General features: G+C 42.5%; 1 protein-coding gene across 2 annotated transcripts in view; it reads left to right on the top strand.

The window, feature by feature from the left end:
* TRABD2B (TraB domain containing 2B) overlaps positions 1 to 18,393 on the top strand; it is a 417,779-nt gene that overhangs the window by 372,458 nt on the left and 26,928 nt on the right. The window lies entirely within an intron of this gene.

The raw sequence follows: 18,393 nt of genomic DNA on the forward strand, positions 1-18,393 counted from the left end.
TGGGCTACAATCTACTTCAGCTTATGCCCAAATAAATTTGTTAGTCTCTAAAATGCCACAAGGACTCCTCGGGTTTTTTTTTTTGCTGATACAAACTAACACGGCTACCACTGAAACCTGTCAGATAGCAAATATGAAAAATTGGGACGGGGGTGGGGGGCAATAAGCACCAACATAAGAACAAGCTCCACATATCGGGACTGTCTCTATAAAATCAGGACATCTGGTCACCCTAATCCAGAGTGGCATCAGTGAATGTTCCTGATAATCCCCTGAATCTTGGCAACTTTGCATTGCTTTACCAACACAAAGCTCTCCCATGGAGGCCCACCCAGTACAAAAATATTATCTCATGACACAGCCACCATAGTGGCTCCAACTGCCCTCTTCCACCTAGCACTCTGCAGCTGAGAGTATGAGCAGGGGAAATAGGATGGGACTCCAGTGATCCCTGGATGCTGCTGCTGTCCAGCACAAGTTACAGCAGCTCTGTCATGGTCAGCCTGATGCACAGCCAGTGCTAGACTCAGGGGACTGGCTTAGAGCCACCTTTTCACAGCCTCCCTTCACCTGGCTCTGAGCTGTTCTTGGTGCTCCTTGGAAGGAGTTATGTGGATGTAAAACTGGTGGGAGTGAGAAGAGGATCAGTGACAAGGAAAAGTATTTTTTTGCTTGCAAATAAGTAAAGCGGAGCCCTGTGCATTGCTGAAATATGGTGTAACACTAAGCCACAGGCACCGGTGTTAGCCAGCACCTCAGGAGCCTCGAACATACCCACTTGTTGAATGCGTCTGACCTGCTTCTGGTGAAGAGCCAAACAGCATGAGTAAGGGACTGATCCTTTTAGGCTCTGAGTTCCTCTGGCAAGGTGCTGAGCATTCTCAACCCCCAGTCAGGTCACTGAAGTCATTGAGAGTTGAGAGAGCTCCTGAAATGCACCTTAGGACCTTACAGCATCAGGCCCTCAGTCAAAAGCACTATCATAGGGTGCTATCCTGTACCAATCATGGTCAATATGGAGCTTTGCCATTGACATTGATGGAAGCAAGATAAGGACTGTGTTACCTGTGCTTGTTTAGTGGTGTCTGTTGTATGCAAGTGTGAAGCAGCATACCACTCCTTTAAGGGCCAGGCTGTGGCTGGCAGCCTGGGGGTAATCAAGGAAGACCTTCCCTGCCCTGGGACTGGGCTATTTAAATAGAAACGAGCAGCTGAGTAGGAGGAGAGGGGCATAGAAGCTGTGAAGGCTGCAGAGGGTGGTTTTTTTTCTCTCAGTCTCCAGGAAACCAGTGTAACCTGATTTTGAGACTTTGTTTTGTGGAGCTGAAGTTTCGGAATTCTGCACTAGGGTCCCAATTAACGGCTTATTGTAATTGCTTCTGTCTTGAAACCTTATTAGAAGGGGAAATGCTATTTTGTTAGTGTGGATTGGCTCCTCCTTGTCCCGGGCTGTTAAAGCAAACCCATTACTTCCCCTATGGTGAGAAATTAATGGAGGACCACACCACATTGCAAAGGGGCACATGGGGATGCCACATAACTTTACAGAAGGGGTTCCCAAACTTTTTGCTGGCACTACCCAATTTTAATGAAGTTTTTCCTGCCAGGACCCCAGATAGCAAAGAGCAAAATCGCATCCTCCGCACAGCGTGACCTCACCAACTCTGTGTGTGCAACGTCATGCTGCATGGAGGGAGCCATTTTGCTCTACAAAATGACATCCTCTCCACAGTGGGACCTTATATGTACTGTTCATGTGAGGTCATGCTCTGCAAAGGATGCCATTTTATGAAGCAAAATGGCGCCCTCCATGCATTTTGACCTCACAGGCACAGTACATGCAAAGTCACATGGTGCAGAGCAAAATAGCATCCTCCGTACACAAGGAATTGCCTCAACCCCATCTGCTCATGGTACGATCTCATTTGGGATGGCAACCCCCGCCCCAGTTTGGGAGCCTCTGCTTCACAGCAAGGTTATAAAATCTGATTTTATCACAATAATTAAAAATTAATCTTCCATTGCCAATAGCTCTGACCATGATCTAAAATGTTTGCCAGCCACTCAACTTGTGTATTAAGCTCAATCAGGTAGATTTGTATTTCTAATTAAAGAGGAGAATAAAGTAGGTATTTTTTTTCCCAAGAACTTGGCAGACATGAATCTGCTTTCTCTTCCAGGAATTTTAATGAATGGATTTTTTTTTTTCATTCGGAAAGATGTTTGTGTGTTGTGTGACTGCACTGTGCAATTAGCGAGTTTGTGTTAACACAGAAAGGGACCCTGTATTTAAAATCAGTAAACTTTAGGTTTGATAAAATAGCCTTGGACCTTAAGGCAAAGAGAGTTTATATCAGGGATTCCCAAACTGTGGTACATGCACCACTGGTGGTACATGAGTTTGAAGTTCCATCCATTCACCTTGCAGCAGTTTTTTAAGATGGTGATGGGTGACGAATGAAGTTTAACAGCTGCTGGCTTAGACAATGTACTGCTAGGCAGCACACCGTGATCCCGTGTTTCAAGAATGAGTTCTAAAGTAGAGTTACCTACAGACAGTTTGAAGTGTCATCTTCTTACACTTGTCTAGGATTTTTGATAACTGTCTTGTTCTTTTCTGAGTCTCTCAGGTACAGCGATAAAAAGATGTAGATGGGCTTCAGCAACATTTCTGCAGGGATTCACTTAATCCCTACTTTTAGCTCAGCAGATAGGATGTTTCGCTGTGTAAGTCTTTTTCCCTATGGGCTGGAAAAGTGGATTTCGCATAACTCAGATGTCAGGCTCTTCTGACAGGTATTTTATTCCACCCTGCTGCCTGCTACATAATCTTAGTGGTCTCTGTCTCTCTTCTTCCAGAGTTGAAAGCTGCTCATCTTTAATCCCATGAGTTTAAAGACCTGGGTTCAGCAAGGTACTTAAAACAGAAATTGTTACATTGGATCAGATCTGTGATCCATCTAATGCAGCGATACTCAGATCTCAGTGGTTCAGGAGCCAAACTGGTGATCAACATTACCCAAAAGAGCCTCAGGAGTGTGAATTAAACAGTATGACAGGGGAAATATTTAGGTATATATTATTCTCACAGCAAAATGACTGACCAAGTATTATTATAATTGGTTAAGAACATAGTACTGACTGGTTAATAACTTAGATTGGTTAATAATTAAATTGACAGCATTTTAATATCCTGTGTTGCAGGAGACACATTAAAGAGACACTAGCAGCCCTTCAGCCTCAGTCGGAATATCACTGATCTAGTGACTTGTGTCCAACAGTGGCAAGTGCCAGAAACATCTGGCCACTGTAGGCAGCTATGAAATTATCTTCCCTCAACCTAAACATGAAGTCAATGGGATTACTCCATGTGCTTCAAATTAGTCACATGCTTCAGTACCTTGCTGAATCAGGGCCCAAATCTGGAGTTTCTTTTTCGGACGGGGAGGTAAATTTATGCTCCTGCAGATGTTTCTCTCTCAAGAGTATTAAAGCAAACAGCTCACAAGTGAGGAAGCTGAGCAACAGACCTAGAGATGGTCCTGGGTCCACTAACACACGCACTGGTAGTTTGGAGAAATGGGCTTCCTCTGCTCAGCATGCAATGGTGGAAAGGGCAGACAGCTGAGTCCCAAACCTGCCTTACATATCACTGACTTTCCAAAGGTAGCCTGGCTACCCCTATGTACTTGCAGTACAGTGCACAGTGCAGGGAAGTCAATGGAGTTATATTGGTATAAAATTGGAATGAAAGAGGGTAGAATCTTGGTTGGTATTTTTAGATTGTCGTTAGCACTTAGGGAGAGAAAAGGGTTAGTTGAATATTTGTCCTGCTCTCAGTTCTCTAAGTTTCAAGATCATAATCATTAAAACAAAATAATGGCACTTTGGTTACCATTTCTAGTTCCTCAGAAATGCCTAACCTACCATCAAAATGCTGTGAAATTAGAGATGGAACAGAACCGAACTCGCAACCCAAAACTTTAACTCTGGATCTGGGGGACCTCAGTTTGGCAGATTGGGCCACTGTGGGTGTGAATTTTATGACTTTTTAAAACATAGTGAACGATGTGCTATAAATGATATTGTCCAGCAGCAGAAAAATTCTGCTATCTAATATGACATCATCCTCTTAGTGCTCTGAGAGCTCATAGGGAGAGGAAGTAGTGATCGCATAACCCAAAAATAAATTCACCATTCTTCTTTAATAAAGTAATACATCTGAGTATTAAAAACTCATGTTAAAAGGAAAGAAGGTGTGTATTCTCTGTTGCTACTAGTCTTTTTCAAGCCATAACAAGGCAAAATGGATGGAATAAAGTTTGAGAAGAATGTTTTTGTTTAATAAAATGTAAAACTAGAATCTTCAACTTTAAATAACAATGTTCCCTTATCCTCCATGTTCATAGAGAGCTCTGAGTGAAACAGATTTCCATCTCATGGAAAATTCTCATATTCGGCATTTGTTTGTGTATCAAATCAGGACAAAAACTTGGAATATCAGCATTGTTCATGAAATAAAATGTTCTGACAAAATTTCAGAAATGATGAAATAGTTCAGTTTGTCAGCAAAACTTTCAACTTTTTCCCCCTAGGGTGGCGCATTGCCTTAGGGGAGCTGTAGTTTGGCTCTGATGCTGCCAAGCTCCCTTCACAGACTGGACTCTAATATATGTCCCATGATGCACATGCAGTCATGTGACTCCCATGATCCATCATACCACTCAGAGAAACTTTTTTGCATCATCAATATTTTCCAGCCAGGGAGCCCAGCCTATAGAAGAGAATGGGGACACCAAACCTTTAAACTACAACTCCCATGAGGCAATACAACACTACAGGGAGATGCAGTTTAATATTAAACTGACTTGAAACCAAACATTTCAGATCAGTTCAAGAAACCAAAATATTTCAAATTGGGTCAAATTGAAGAAATATTTCATTCTGGTTTTCCCCACAGATAATCAAAACAATCTGGCAAAGCTGAAATTTTCTGGCAGAAAATCTTGATGTTGTGGAAACTTGTGTTTTCTGTCAAAGTGATGCAAGTGGAAAACTCCAGCACAGCTGTAACAATTGAAGTGGTATGGTTGTGGATGCTTGGGGTAGGATTTGGAGAGCCTGCAATGGGGTTCTATACCTCCTTTGCATGCTCTGGTATGACCTCTTGTTCTCAGCAAGGTTTGGGGGGTGGTAGCAGGACATTGGAAAAGCAGGATGACCATGTGGCTCCAACACCTCCATCACACAGAGCTAACATCCTGAAGCACCAGTATCAGACATGTACGGTCTCCACTCCAATTCGAAATTATACTAGGATCCAGATCTTCATTTACACTAAGGCCTCAGCCCTGCACAGGCACCAACCTTCCTTTTTCAGAGTGGGTGCTCTACCTTCGCTCTGCCCCGAAACCACCCTCTCCACCTCTTCCTGTCCATGCCCCATCCCCTCCCCCAGAGCACCTCCCACCTGCCACCAAATAGCTGATAGATGGAGACCATTGAGCAGCTGATTGGCTGGGCCTGCCAAGCAGTTTATTGGCGGGTGGATGCTGAGCACCCACTGTTTTTTTTTTCCATGGTGCTCCCGCCCCAGAGTCACTCACGGAGTACGCAGCTCTGGCAGTGTAAGAGGGCCTTAAGTGGGGTGTGTATTTCAGTAACAACTTCCAGAGCAGTGTAAAGGGACCTTATGTGAGAATTCAGGCCACAGAGTACAGAAGTCCTAAAAAATCACTAACTACTGTGTAGACCTTGTTCTCATTCATACCACAACTAGAGGAGGGGGAAAATGTTATGACCAAAACATTTTTCAGCAAAAAATGCAATTTAAGCATTTCACAAGTTCATGTTGGTTTTGCCAAAGTGTTTGTTTTTGTTGTGGGGCAGGGGAGGGAATCCAACAATCTCAGAATGTTTCAATTTGACATTCTTGTGCCCATTGTGACAGACCCAAACCAGTGGGGTACAGGAGGAGTCTGGTAGAGGGCAAATATACTGGTCACTGGATGAGTAGTTTTCTGTTCCCTGAGTGACCAGAGCAGGGGCTGCACTTGAGTAATCAGGAATCTGCTAGAACCAATTAAGGCAGACAGGCTGATTAGAACACATGCAGCCAATCAAGGCAGGCTAATCAGGGCACCTGGGTTTAAAAAGGAGCTCACTCCAGTCAGGCAGGGGGGAGCCAGAGGAGAGGAAGTGCGTGTGAGGAGCTGGGAGCAAGAGGCACAAGGAGCTGAGAGTGAGAGGCTGTGCTGCTGGAGGACTACGGAGTACAAGTGTTATCAGACACCAGGAGGAAGGTCCTGTGGTGAGGATAAAGAAGGTGTTTGGGGAAGTAGCCCAGGGAGTTGTAGCTGTCATGCAGCTGTTACAGGAGGCACTATAGACAGCTGCAATCCACAGGGCCCTGGGCTGGAACCCGGAGTAGAGCGCGGGCCCGGGTTCCCCCCAAACCTCCCAACTCCTGATCAGACATAGGAGGAGTTGAGCCAAACTGTGGGGAAGATTACTGAGGTGAGCGAATCTGCCAATAAGTGCTAGACCCACCAAGGTAGAAGAGGAACTTTGTCACACCATCTACTTGGCCTGATGCTTCTTTAACACAGTTGTCAGCTAATGTTTAATCATTGAATCTTTATGGTGAACACAGAGCACAGCAGGAGGAAAAATTGGGAAAATCCCAGTGCCTCTGTGGCATGCGGACAGAAGATGAAGGACATGTGTAAGTGAGCAAAGACTTCTTGACTTGACACTCCCAAACTGGAATTTATGAGAATCCAGATACAATAAAATAATATTAGCTAGAATTTGGCTGTACACTGTGCGTAGCAATGGAATTATGGCACGGAGACGAAACTGCCACATCACACATTCCTTGCTTTTACCACAGCTTCCTTATTGAGGAAATGAAATCTTTCATCTTGTCGGTTAATCTATAAAATAAAGAAACAGGGAGGAAAATCACTAGACTTGGAAGGACTAGGGAGAATATGGCAGTTTTGCAAGTTAGGAGTTTCCTTCACCCAAACTAAAAAGAAGAGATGCTTAGAGCAAATTGGCAAGCTATGTTTTAAAACGTTTTCTATGCATCTTAGGGAATATAAATATGTCCGTAAAATAAGGGAAAACTGGTCTTGGGTTTTGGTTGTGTTGAAGCTTAAAGTGTGTTTATGTCCAGAACAATGTGTAAAAGTGTTGAACATACCTGCTTCCTTTCATAAATTAATAGCAATTGCATTGACATAGGCAGGGGTGAATTTTGCTGTCTGCGTCTCTGAGTCATATTTTCTCACTTACACGCAAGTCCAGGACAAAAATCCTGGCTCCATTAAAATCAATGGAGGTTTTGCCATTGTCTTTAACAGTGCTAGGATTTCACCTGCGGTTTCTATTACTGTTAACCCTGAGGAATCCAAAGCAGCACTGGGAAAGTGAGTGGTAGTCTACTCTGTCCTGATGTTTCCTCAACACAACTGTCATCTAATTTCTAACTGCAGAATCTTTTCCGGTGGCAGCAATGTGGCAGGCAGAAAGAACCCAACTGGATTTTCAGGCCTTGGGTTGATTTGTTGCACCAGCAGTTAGAAAATAAGCAAAGCAAACAAATTAGATCTGGAACAATTGAGAGAGGTTATATATGGAACACCAGGATGTTACTTTTACAGACCCACTTGTCTGTCGACAGCTGCACTAGGTGTTTAGTACGGCCTGAGGATGATTTAAAACTCAAAGGTGAAAAGCTACAAGCAAAGAGCCCAGAGAATAGAAGCGAGAACTCCGGCAGCAGAGCAATGAAGCAGATTAATCTCAACCTGAAATATCAGCATGGCCATTTTTGATCAACTCTTGTACAAAACTGAGAGCAGTAAAGCTACCAGGAGCAAAATGCGACTCTGGGACCTCTTGTCTGGACCAAGAGTTTTACAGAACTAAAAAGACTAATTCTTCCCAGAAGAATCAAGCCCAGAAGAATCAATGTTTCTTATATCCTGGGAGCTAAACTACAAAGAGAATATAATCATAGGCTTCCACCTTCTATCACCTTGATTTCATGATTCCTCAGGCCTTGGTTTACAGAATCATTGTGTAAAGTTAGGAGTTCATGCTCTTGGTGTGGGAAACTCATCCATGGTCCAAGAAGATCTATGAGTTTCAATTTTCAGAATTTCCTGCAGATCATCCCACAGGAGAGGCAGGTTTGGGAAAGGTGGGCCCTTCAAACCTGGAGGCGTGTCAAGATCCTCATGGAAATCCCATGAGACATATGCGGAGCATTTGTGTGTAGGTGTGGAATTTTCTGACTGTTCTTAGGGAAAATTCATCATGGTCTCAGAAAATCAAAACTTATCCTTGTTTTCTTCCTTATCTCTAAAAAGAACCTTGAAAAATTGCCTGGTTAATAATGACGAAAGAAAAAAAAATCTACACATCGAGTTACCTACTACATACATGGCTCTGCTAATGCAAGTGAACGAAGCTAAGAATGGAGAGAAATCAGAGTAATAGGAAAAGGACCAGTCCAACAATCAGTGAATCTAATGGCAGACTCATTCCACTTGTAATCTAAGTGCAGCCCAGTTCTTTTTAAAAATAAATTGTTTATAAAATCAGAAAATAAAGAAATGTGCAAACCCTTCATGTAGGGCCAAAGCCTTTTGAAATCAGCAGGAAGACTCCGATTGATTGACATGAGGGGGTACCATGATGCTCTTCTTGATACAGGAGAGAAGAAATCACCCCCAACAGTTAAGGGGGTGAAGCCTCGTACCCCTAAGGCTGGGAGGTCTGCTGCCACCACTGATAAGAAAGGTAGGGTAGTGGTGGTTGGAGACTCTCTGCTGAGGGGGACGGAGACACCCATCTGTCGCCCTGACCGTTCATCCCGGGAGGTATGCTGCCTGCCAGGGGCCCGTATCCGAGATGTTACAGAGGCTTTGTCGAGGATTATCCAGCCTTCTGACTACTATCCCATGCTACTCATCCATGTGGGCACAAGTGATACTGCGAGGTGTGACGTTGAGCAGATCAAGAGTGACTACAGGGCTCTGGGAGTACGGGTTAAGGAGTTTGGAGCGCAGGTGGTATTCTCTTCGATTCTTCCTGTTGAAGGTAGGGGTCCGGGCAGGAACAGATGCATCGTGGAGGTGAATGCCTGGCTGCGAAGATGGTGTCGCCAGGAGGGCTTTGGCTTCCTCGACCACGGGATGCTATTTTTAGGAAGGACTGCTAGGAACAGATGGCGTTCACCTTTCGAAGTGGGGAAAGGCCTTATTTGCGCACAGACTGGCTAACCTAGTAAGGAGGGCTTTAAACTAGGTTCGACGGGGACAGGTGAGCAAAGCCCACAGGTAAGTGGGGAACAAGACCTGGGAGATGGGTTGGAAACAGGAGGGAGCACGGGCTATAATGGCAGAGAGGAAGGAGGGTCAGGGCAAAGCTGGGAGGCAAGATCAAACCAGTATCTTAGATGCCTTTATACAAATGCAAGAAGTATGGGTAATAAGCAGGAAGAACTGGAAGTGCTAATAAATCAATACAACTATGACATTATTGGCATTACTGAAACTTGGTGGGATAATACACACGACTGGAATGTTGGTGTGGATGGGTATAGTTTGCTCAGGAAGGATAGACAGGGGAAAAAGGGAGGAGGTGTTGCCTTATATTAAAAATGTACACACTTGGACTGAGGTGGAGATGGACATAGGAGACGGAAGGGTGGAGAGTCTCTGGGTTAGGCTAAAAGGGGTAAAAAACACAGGTGATGTCGTGCTGGGAGTCTACTACAGGCCACCTAATCAGGCGGAAGAGGTGGATGAGGCTTTTTTCAAACAACTAACAAAATCATCCAAAGCCCAAGATTTGGTGGTGATGGGGGACTTCAACTATCCAGATATATGTTGGGAAAATAACACCGCGGGGCACAGACTATCCAATAAGTTCCTGGACTGCATTGCAGACAACTTTTTATTTCAGAAAGTTGAAAAAGCTACTAGGGGGGAAGCTGTTCTAGACTTGATTTTAACCAATAGGGAGGAACTTGTTGAGAATTTGAAAGTAGAAGGAAGCTTGGGTGAAAGTGATCATGAAATCATAGAATTTGCAATTCTAAGGAAAGGTAGAAGGGAGTACAGCAGAGTAGAGACAATGGATTTCAGGAAGGCGGATTTTGGTAAGCTCAGAGAGCTGATAGGCAAGGTCCCATGGGAATTAAGACTGAGGGGAAAAACAACTGAGGAAAGTTGGCAGTTTTTCAAAGGGACGCTATTAAGGGCCCAAAAGCAAGTTATTCCGATGGTTAGGAAAGATAGAAAATGTGGCAAAAGACCACCTTGGCTTACCCTTGAGATCTTGCGTGACCTCCAAAATAAAAAGGCATCATATAAAAAATGGAAACTAGGTCAGATCACGAAGGATGAATATAGGCAAATAACACAGGAATGCAGAGGCAAGATTAGAAAAGCAAAGGCACAAAATGAACTCAAACTAGCTATGGGAATAAAGGGATACAAGAAGACTTTTTATCAATACATTAGAAGCAAGAGGAAGACTAAGGACAGGGTAGGCCCACTGCTCAATGAGGAGGGGGTAACAGTAACGGGAGACTTGGAAATGGCAGAGATGCTTAATGACTTCTTTGTTTCGGTCTTCACTGAGAAGTCTGAAGGAATGTCTAGTATAGTGAATGCTTACGGGAAGAGGGTAGGTTTAGAAGAGAAAATAAGGAAAGAGCAAGTAAAAAATCTCTTAGAAAAGTTAGATGCCTGCAAGTCACCAGGGCCTGATGAAATGCATCCTAGAATACTCAAGGAGTTAATGGAAGAGGTATCTGAGCCTCTAGCTATTATCTTTGGGAAATCATGGGAGACGGGGGAGATTCCAGAAGACTGGAAGGGGGCAAATATAGTGCCCATCTATAAAAAGGGAAATAAAAACAACCCAGGAAACTACAGACCAGTTAGTTTAACTTCTGTGCCAGGGAAGATAATGGAGCAGGTAATCAAAGAAATCATCTGCAAACACTTGGAAGGTGGTAAGGTGATAGGGAATAGCCAGCATGGATTTGTAAAGAACAAATCGTGTCAAACTAATCTGATAGCGTTCTTTGATAGGATAACGAGCCTTGTGGATAAGGGAGAAGCGGTGGATGTGATATACCTAGACTTTAGTAAGGCATTTGATACAGTTTCGCATGATATTCTTATAGATAAGCTAGGAAAGTACAATTTAGATGGGGCTACTATAAGGTGGGTGCATAACTGGCTGGATAACCGTACTCAGAGAGTAGTTGTTAATGGCTCCCAATCTTGCTGGAAAGGTATAACAAGTGGGGTTCCACAGGGGTCTGTTTTGGGACCGGTTCTGTTCAATATCTTCATCAACGATTTAGATGTTGGCATAGAAAGTACGCTTATTAAGTTTGCAGACGATACCAAACTGGGAGGATTGCAACTGCTCTGGAGGACAGGGTCAAAATTCAAAATGATCTGGACAAATTGGAGAAATGGTCTGAGGTAAACAGGATGAAGTTCAATAAAGATAAATGCAAAGTGCTCCACTTAGGAAGGAACAGTCAGTTTCACACATACAGAATGGGAAGAGACTGTCTAGGAAGGAGTATGGCAGAAAGAGATCTAGGGGTCATAGTGGAACACAAGCTTAATATGAGTCAACAGTGTGATACTGTTGCAAAAAAAGCAAACGTGATTCTGGGATGCATTAACAGGTGTGTTGTAAACAAGACACGAGAAGTCATTCTTCCGCTTTACTCTGCGCTGGTTAGGCCTGAACTGGAGTATTGTGTCCAGTTCTGGGCACTGCATTTCAAGAAAGATGTGGAGAAACTGGAGAGGGTCCAGAGAAGAGCAACAAGAATGATTAAAGGTCTTGAGAACATGACCTATGAAGGAAGGCTGAAGGAATTGGGTTTGTTTAGTTTGGAAAAGAGAAGACTGAGAGGGGACATGATAGCAGTTTTCAGGTATCTAAAAGGGTGTCATCAGGAGGAGGGAGAAAACTTGTTCACCTTAGCCTCCAATGATAGAACAAGAAGCAATGGGCTTAAACTGCAGCAAGGGAGATTTAGGTTGGACATTAGGAAAAAGTTCCTAACTGTCAGGGTAGTTAAACACTGGAATAGATTGCCTAGGGAAGTTGTGGAATCTCAATACTGGAGATATTTAAGAGTAGGTTAGATAAATGTCTATCAGGGATGGTCTAGACGGTTTTTGGTCCTGCCATGAGGGCAGGGGACTGGACTCGATGACCTCTCGAGGTCCCTTCCAGTCCTAGAGTCTATGAGTCTATGAGTCTATGATCTGACAAAATAGCTTACAAATGTTCATATAATATAGTTGGATTAATTTTTCATATTCTGTTAGACTACATTTTTTGTTTACATTTCTGGTTAAATATGTTTGGGATAATAACCAAATTTGGGAAAAAAAACATGATCTCTAGAATTTATTAAATCAATTTCAAAATATTTTCACTCTTATGCTATTAAAACTTGCTGAACTAGCTTTTTTTTGTTCTTGTTGTATCCTATTTTTAGGGATTTTATTTATTATTTTATTTTTCCTTGAATGGTCTCCTGATTATATTTCCATTTCTAAGTGAGAGCCATGACAAATAATTGAGTTTATGGCCACTTTTCCTAGAGATATATTTCCACCTCAGATTCACAGTATTTTATTTTCTAGTTGTCATTCCTGGGGGCCATTTTCCAGTGGTATTTGAAGGGTCATATGTCACAGATCTAACTGTGCAAAGCAGACACTGATCTACTAGGTCTTAGTGAGATGATTACTGATCCAAAAGTAATGGAACAAATATCAACCAAATGTAATATACAGCTCTCACAACTCAGCTGGTCCCAATGCACCAGACACTAAAAATGAGAGTGGTTAGATTTATGACCTTCTTTAGGTTACAAAATGTTGTAATTGCTCAACTATTTATTTATCCTCTTGCTGAAGAATGTTCCAAAATATCGAGTTTACAACCCATGGGTTGTGTATAACAGTAGTGGAAGGAATTACTATTGAGAGTTTCAAAGCTACCAAAGAGATTTGGTTGCCCCATGAATTTTAACAGGGATAGGTCATCCAACTCTCTGAAAAGGCTTTCCAGAATTTCAGCCTACAAAGTTTCCTCTCTACCAGCTCCAATCTTCTAGGAATTCAGAACATTATGAGCTCTTGACACAAGGGAAAAGGTGACAAAATCTAGAAATGTTGGGCTCTGATGTCTCAGTGCACCTTTTGAGAAACCATTCAGATTCCAAGGTGCAAATGGACCATTGTTATCATCTCCTTTGACCTCCTGCATAACACAGGCCAGAGAACTTCCCCAACCATGAGTTGCACTTCCAAATCTTCTCCTTGTAGAAATGAGCATGTTATAAACAGATAGCTAAGGGTTAACGTCTCTTTCACCTGGAAAGAAGTAATCTGAAACACCTGACCAGAGGACCAATCAGGAAACAAGACTTATTCAAATCTGGGTGGAGGAAAGTTTGTGTGTGAGTTCTTTGTTCTTGGTCTTCTGCCTGTCTCTCTTTCGGCTATGGGAGGATTTCTGTTTCCTGCTTTTCTAATTTTCTGTTTTTAAGTTGTGAGTACAGAGATCATAAAAACAATAGGGGTTATTCTTTTTTTCTTTTGTATTTACATGGTGTAGTTGCTGGAATGTGTTAAATTGTATTCTTTTGAATAAGGCTGTTTATTCATATTTCTTTTAAGCAATTGACCCTGTATTTGTCACTTTAATACAGAGAGACCATTTTTTATGTATTTTTCTTTCTTTTTACATAAAGCTTTTTTTTTAAGACCTGTTGGAGTTTTTCTTTAGTGGGGAACTCCAGGGAATTGAGTCTGTGCTCACCAGGGAATTGGTGGAGGAAGAAGTCAGGGGGAAAGCTGTGTGTGTTAGATTTACTAGCCTGACTTTGCATTCCCTCTGGGTGAGGAGGGAAGAGAGATTAGCTCTCGGTACTTCTGTTTTTCAAGGCTGGAAACGGGGAGGGTGGAATCCCTCTGTTTAGATTCAGGAGCTTGCTTGTGTGTGTCTCGCCAGGAACACCTGGAAGGGGGAAGGGAAAAGGTTTATTTTCCTTTGTTGTGAGACTCAAGGGATTTGGGTCTTGGGGTCCCCAGGGAAGGTTTTTGGGGGACCAGAGTGCCCCAAAACACTCTAATTTTTTGGGTGGTGGCAGCTTTACCAGGTCCAAGCTGGTAACTAAGCTTGGAGGTTTTCATGCTAACCCCCATATTTTAGATGCTAAGGTCCAAATCTGGGACTAGGTTATGATATGAGTGGCAGCGTTTGTGGGAAAGATAGAATCCAGAGATGGTCTACTAGCAGGACTAGGAGAATATGCAGTTGCCTACCTCGATGATGTGGCCATTTTTTCAGACTCCTGGCCCGAACACCTACTACACCTGGAAAAGGTCTTTGAGCACATCAGGCAGGCCGGACTAACTGTTAAGGCCAAAAAGTGTCAAATAGGCCAAAACAGAGTGACTTACCTGGGGCACCAGGTAAATGCTGGGTTCTGATGTCTCAGTGCACCTTTTGAGAAACCATTCAGATTCCAAGGTGCAAATGGACCATTGTGATCATCTACTTTGACCTCCTGCATAACACAGGCCAGAGAACTTCCCCAACCATGAGTTGCACTTCCAAATCTTCTCCTTGTAGAAATGAGCATATATGGTAGTTTGTTTGGTGTGGATTGGCCAGGTGTCACATTAAGAGATTATTGTGGTGACCTTTTTGCAGATTGTTCAGAATACCGGAAACATTTTGGGAGATGCAGAAATAACCATCAATGGAAAAGTTCCACAAAAATGTCATTTAACTCAGCTATGGGGCAAAGCTCAGTTTTAATGTATATGCATACGCTATCTCTCTTAGGTGCTTAGTTGAATGGCTCCTCACAACATTTAATGTATTCATCCTCACAACAGCCGTGGGAGGTAGAGCAGTGCTATTATCCCCATTTCACAGATGGGGACCTAGGCACAAGAGAGACCACGATCCCACAGGAGGTCTGTTGTGCAGCAGGAAACTGAATCCAGGTCTCTCTAACCTTAGGCTAGTGCCTTCCCCACTGTATCTGACAACCTCAGACCTCATTAGGTACATTTGCATCACTTCTTGGCATCCTGCCTTCACCCTGCTTGAGTCCATTTTCTCTGTCTAGCCCATTGCATCACATTTATCTCTGTGGCATCTTCTTAATATAACTGGGCTTACTATGCTTAGTGACTATATAGACACACTGGTATGTTACTATTTTATTCCTGTTACTATCACAGTAAGATGAGCATAAATACTCAAAGTGGCACATTGAGGATTTAGGGACTGATCCATAGCCCATTAGGTCAGAACAACTTTGTAACTCTTCTCTGCTTTGGAGAGCAGAGTCTTTGGAGAGCAGTCTGCTTTGGAGCAATTTTGTATCTTTTGTGAACTTTGTCAGCTCCCAGTTCACCCCTTTTTCCAGATCATTTATGAATATGTTAAACAGCAGTGGTCGGTCCCAATAGAGATCCTTGGGGGATACCACTATTTACCTTTCTCCATTGTAAAGACTGACCATTTTTTCCTCTCCTTGGTTTCTTTTCGTTTAATCAGTTACTGATCCACGAGAGGAACTTCCCTCTTATCCCATGACTGCTTATTTTGCTTACAAGCCTTTGTCAAGGGAGTCTGATGAAGGCTGTCTGAAAGTCCAAGTACACAGAATCAACTGCTTGTCCACATGCTTGTTGACGTCCTCAAAAAACTCTTATAGATTAGTGAGGCATGATTTCCCTTTACAAAAGCTGTGTTGACTCTTCCCCAACATATTGTGCTCATCTATGTGTCTGACAATTCTGTTCTTTACTGTAGTTTAAACCAGTTTTGCTTGATAATGAATTTTGGCTTATCGTCCTGTAATTGCCAGGATCACTTCTGGACACTTTTTTTTAAAATGGAGTTATATTAGCTATTCTCCTGTCATGCAGTACAGAGGCTGGTTTAAGCGATGGGTTACATAGCATATTTAGTAGTTCTGCCATTTCATATTTCATATCCCCTTCTGGGGATAGCTTTGCTTTAACAATGAATAGAGGGATCCCTATCTATCTCTTACAACCTTGCATGAGTTTGGGGAACTTAATAAATGTTTTTGAAGAGCTTTGAGATTCTTCAATGAAAAACCCCACAGAAATGCAAAATATTGTTATTAATGTTCTCAACATGAGTCGTGCAGCAGAATCTCATTGGGACAAGTTCTGATGCCCTTATACTAAGTAATACTTTACTCCATGGAGTAAAGTGCTACTCACTGTGACTAAAGGTGTCAGAATTTGTTTCACTGAAATCTTGAAATTACATGAAATATCAGATCTTTTTAGAATTCAAAACAAACCTAGAGAATTTAGTGAGAGCAGCCTCTTTGTTGGGTGTAGAAGCATTATTGAGCTTTGAAGAGTCTTGTTGTTGTTGCCACTGAATGACAAAAAGTTACGGTGCCTTTATTAAGTTTTCTGTAAGCAACAGTGAATGCCTAGTAGCAGTTAGGATCCAGATGAGTGACATTGGAAAGACTTTTAGGGGCAATGTGAGATAGCTCTCAGAACAAAGTCATTTTCCACTATCTTAATAGATTTAAGAACAAATTAGCTACTAATAGTAGTAGATATGAATCTTTTTTGGACTAGAACAAAATGTTCCATAATGAAACATGTGGTTTCACTTTGAAGCACATTCTGTAAATTGTCACCAGTGAAGCTAAGAATTTTTTGTTACTCACTGGTTTCACTCAGGAGGCAAAACTTTTAACCAGGCTTTAACTGTTTCTGTGAGAAAAGGCATAGCTTCGGTGTAATACGAATAGTTTTGCAGGCCACATTGATTATGCATTTTGTGCCACTTTTTTCTAGCTGTACCCCTTTGGACCACTCTTGCAGTAGGTGAAGATTCGATCTTGCCCCAGTTGAACCTTCACTCAAATCTAACATTAGCTTTTCTTTAAGTTAGGAAAAGTTTCCCTTTGATTTTGTATTATTTTTGTGCCTTTGTTCTGGGTACCTTGTCATTCCCATGAGAGAGAGACTGTTGTATTCTGTTTCTAACCTGACCATAAGCAAGAATTATTGAAATTCTAGCAAAACACAAAATAAAAACACACACAACAACCCACATTTCTCATAGCAGTTCCAGTCAAAGTGTGCAGATGCAAGAGGTGGAAGTAGTTCAGATGGCAGTGGTGAAGGGATTCAGTTGACCTGGGTTCAAATCCCAGCACTAGGATAAACTTCTTGGGCAAGTCTCCTAACCGCTGTATGCATAAAATGGGGATAATAATACTTGAACCTGGGTCTTATACATCCCAGCTTATAGTCCTAACTACTGGATCGTCCTTGCTCAAACATAATAAGGTTCCCCCATTGCTAGCCCAAATTTGGCTGCCCAAATATAATTACCGTAACAGTCAAGACAATGATTGTTTGCTACAAAATGCGTTTTCTTCTAAAAGTGAAAGGAAAGAAAGGAAGGAAATATCTTTCCACCCTATATACAGCTTGACCTCAACAAAGGTAACTGCTTGTTAACAATAATGTGATTTCCCACCGTAAGAACTCATTTGTTCCGTATAAGCCACAGACCAAAGTAGGAGGTGATGCAAAATCTCACTACCTCAATAGGAGGACCAGTGCATGGGGGGAGTGTGTAAGATGCAAGAAGAGGTGGAGTTATACTCCCGTTGCTTCCCTCCCCTCTTTAGGTCATATTATTCAAAGATTCATAGATTCCCAGGCCAGAAGGGAACATTGTGATCATCTAGTCTGACGTCCTGTATACTACAGGCCACAGAACTTCCCCCAAATAATTCCTAGAGCTGATCTTCTAGGAAAACATCCAATCTTGATTTTAAAATTGTCAGTGAGGGAGAATCCATCACAGCTCTTGGTAAGTTGTTCCAATGGTTAATTACTCTCATTGTTAAAAATGTGCACATTATTTCCAGTCTGAATTTAGGGTTCAGAAAAGAACTAGATAAATTCTTAGAGGGCTGGTCCATCAATGGCTGTCCCTAGCCTTGGTTTACCAGAAGCTGGGAATGAGGGACAGGGGATGGATCACTTGATGATTCCCTGTTCTGTTCATTCCCTCTGGGGCATCCGGCATTGGCCCGCTATCGGAAGACAGGATACTGGGCTAGATGGACCTTCGGTCTGACCCAGTATGGCCGTTCTTATGGTCTTATGTCTAGCTTCAACATCCCGTCATTGGATCATGTGATATCTTTTTCTGCTAGATTGAAGACCTTGTTATTTAAATGTATCTTAGGTCATCAGGCATGGGAAGTACCACAGTTTACCACAGGTAAAAGCT

This window comes from Gopherus evgoodei, chromosome 8 (genome assembly GCF_007399415.2).
Source record: "Gopherus evgoodei ecotype Sinaloan lineage chromosome 8, rGopEvg1_v1.p, whole genome shotgun sequence".
In the NCBI taxonomy this organism is placed as follows: Eukaryota; Metazoa; Chordata; order Testudines; family Testudinidae; genus Gopherus; species Gopherus evgoodei.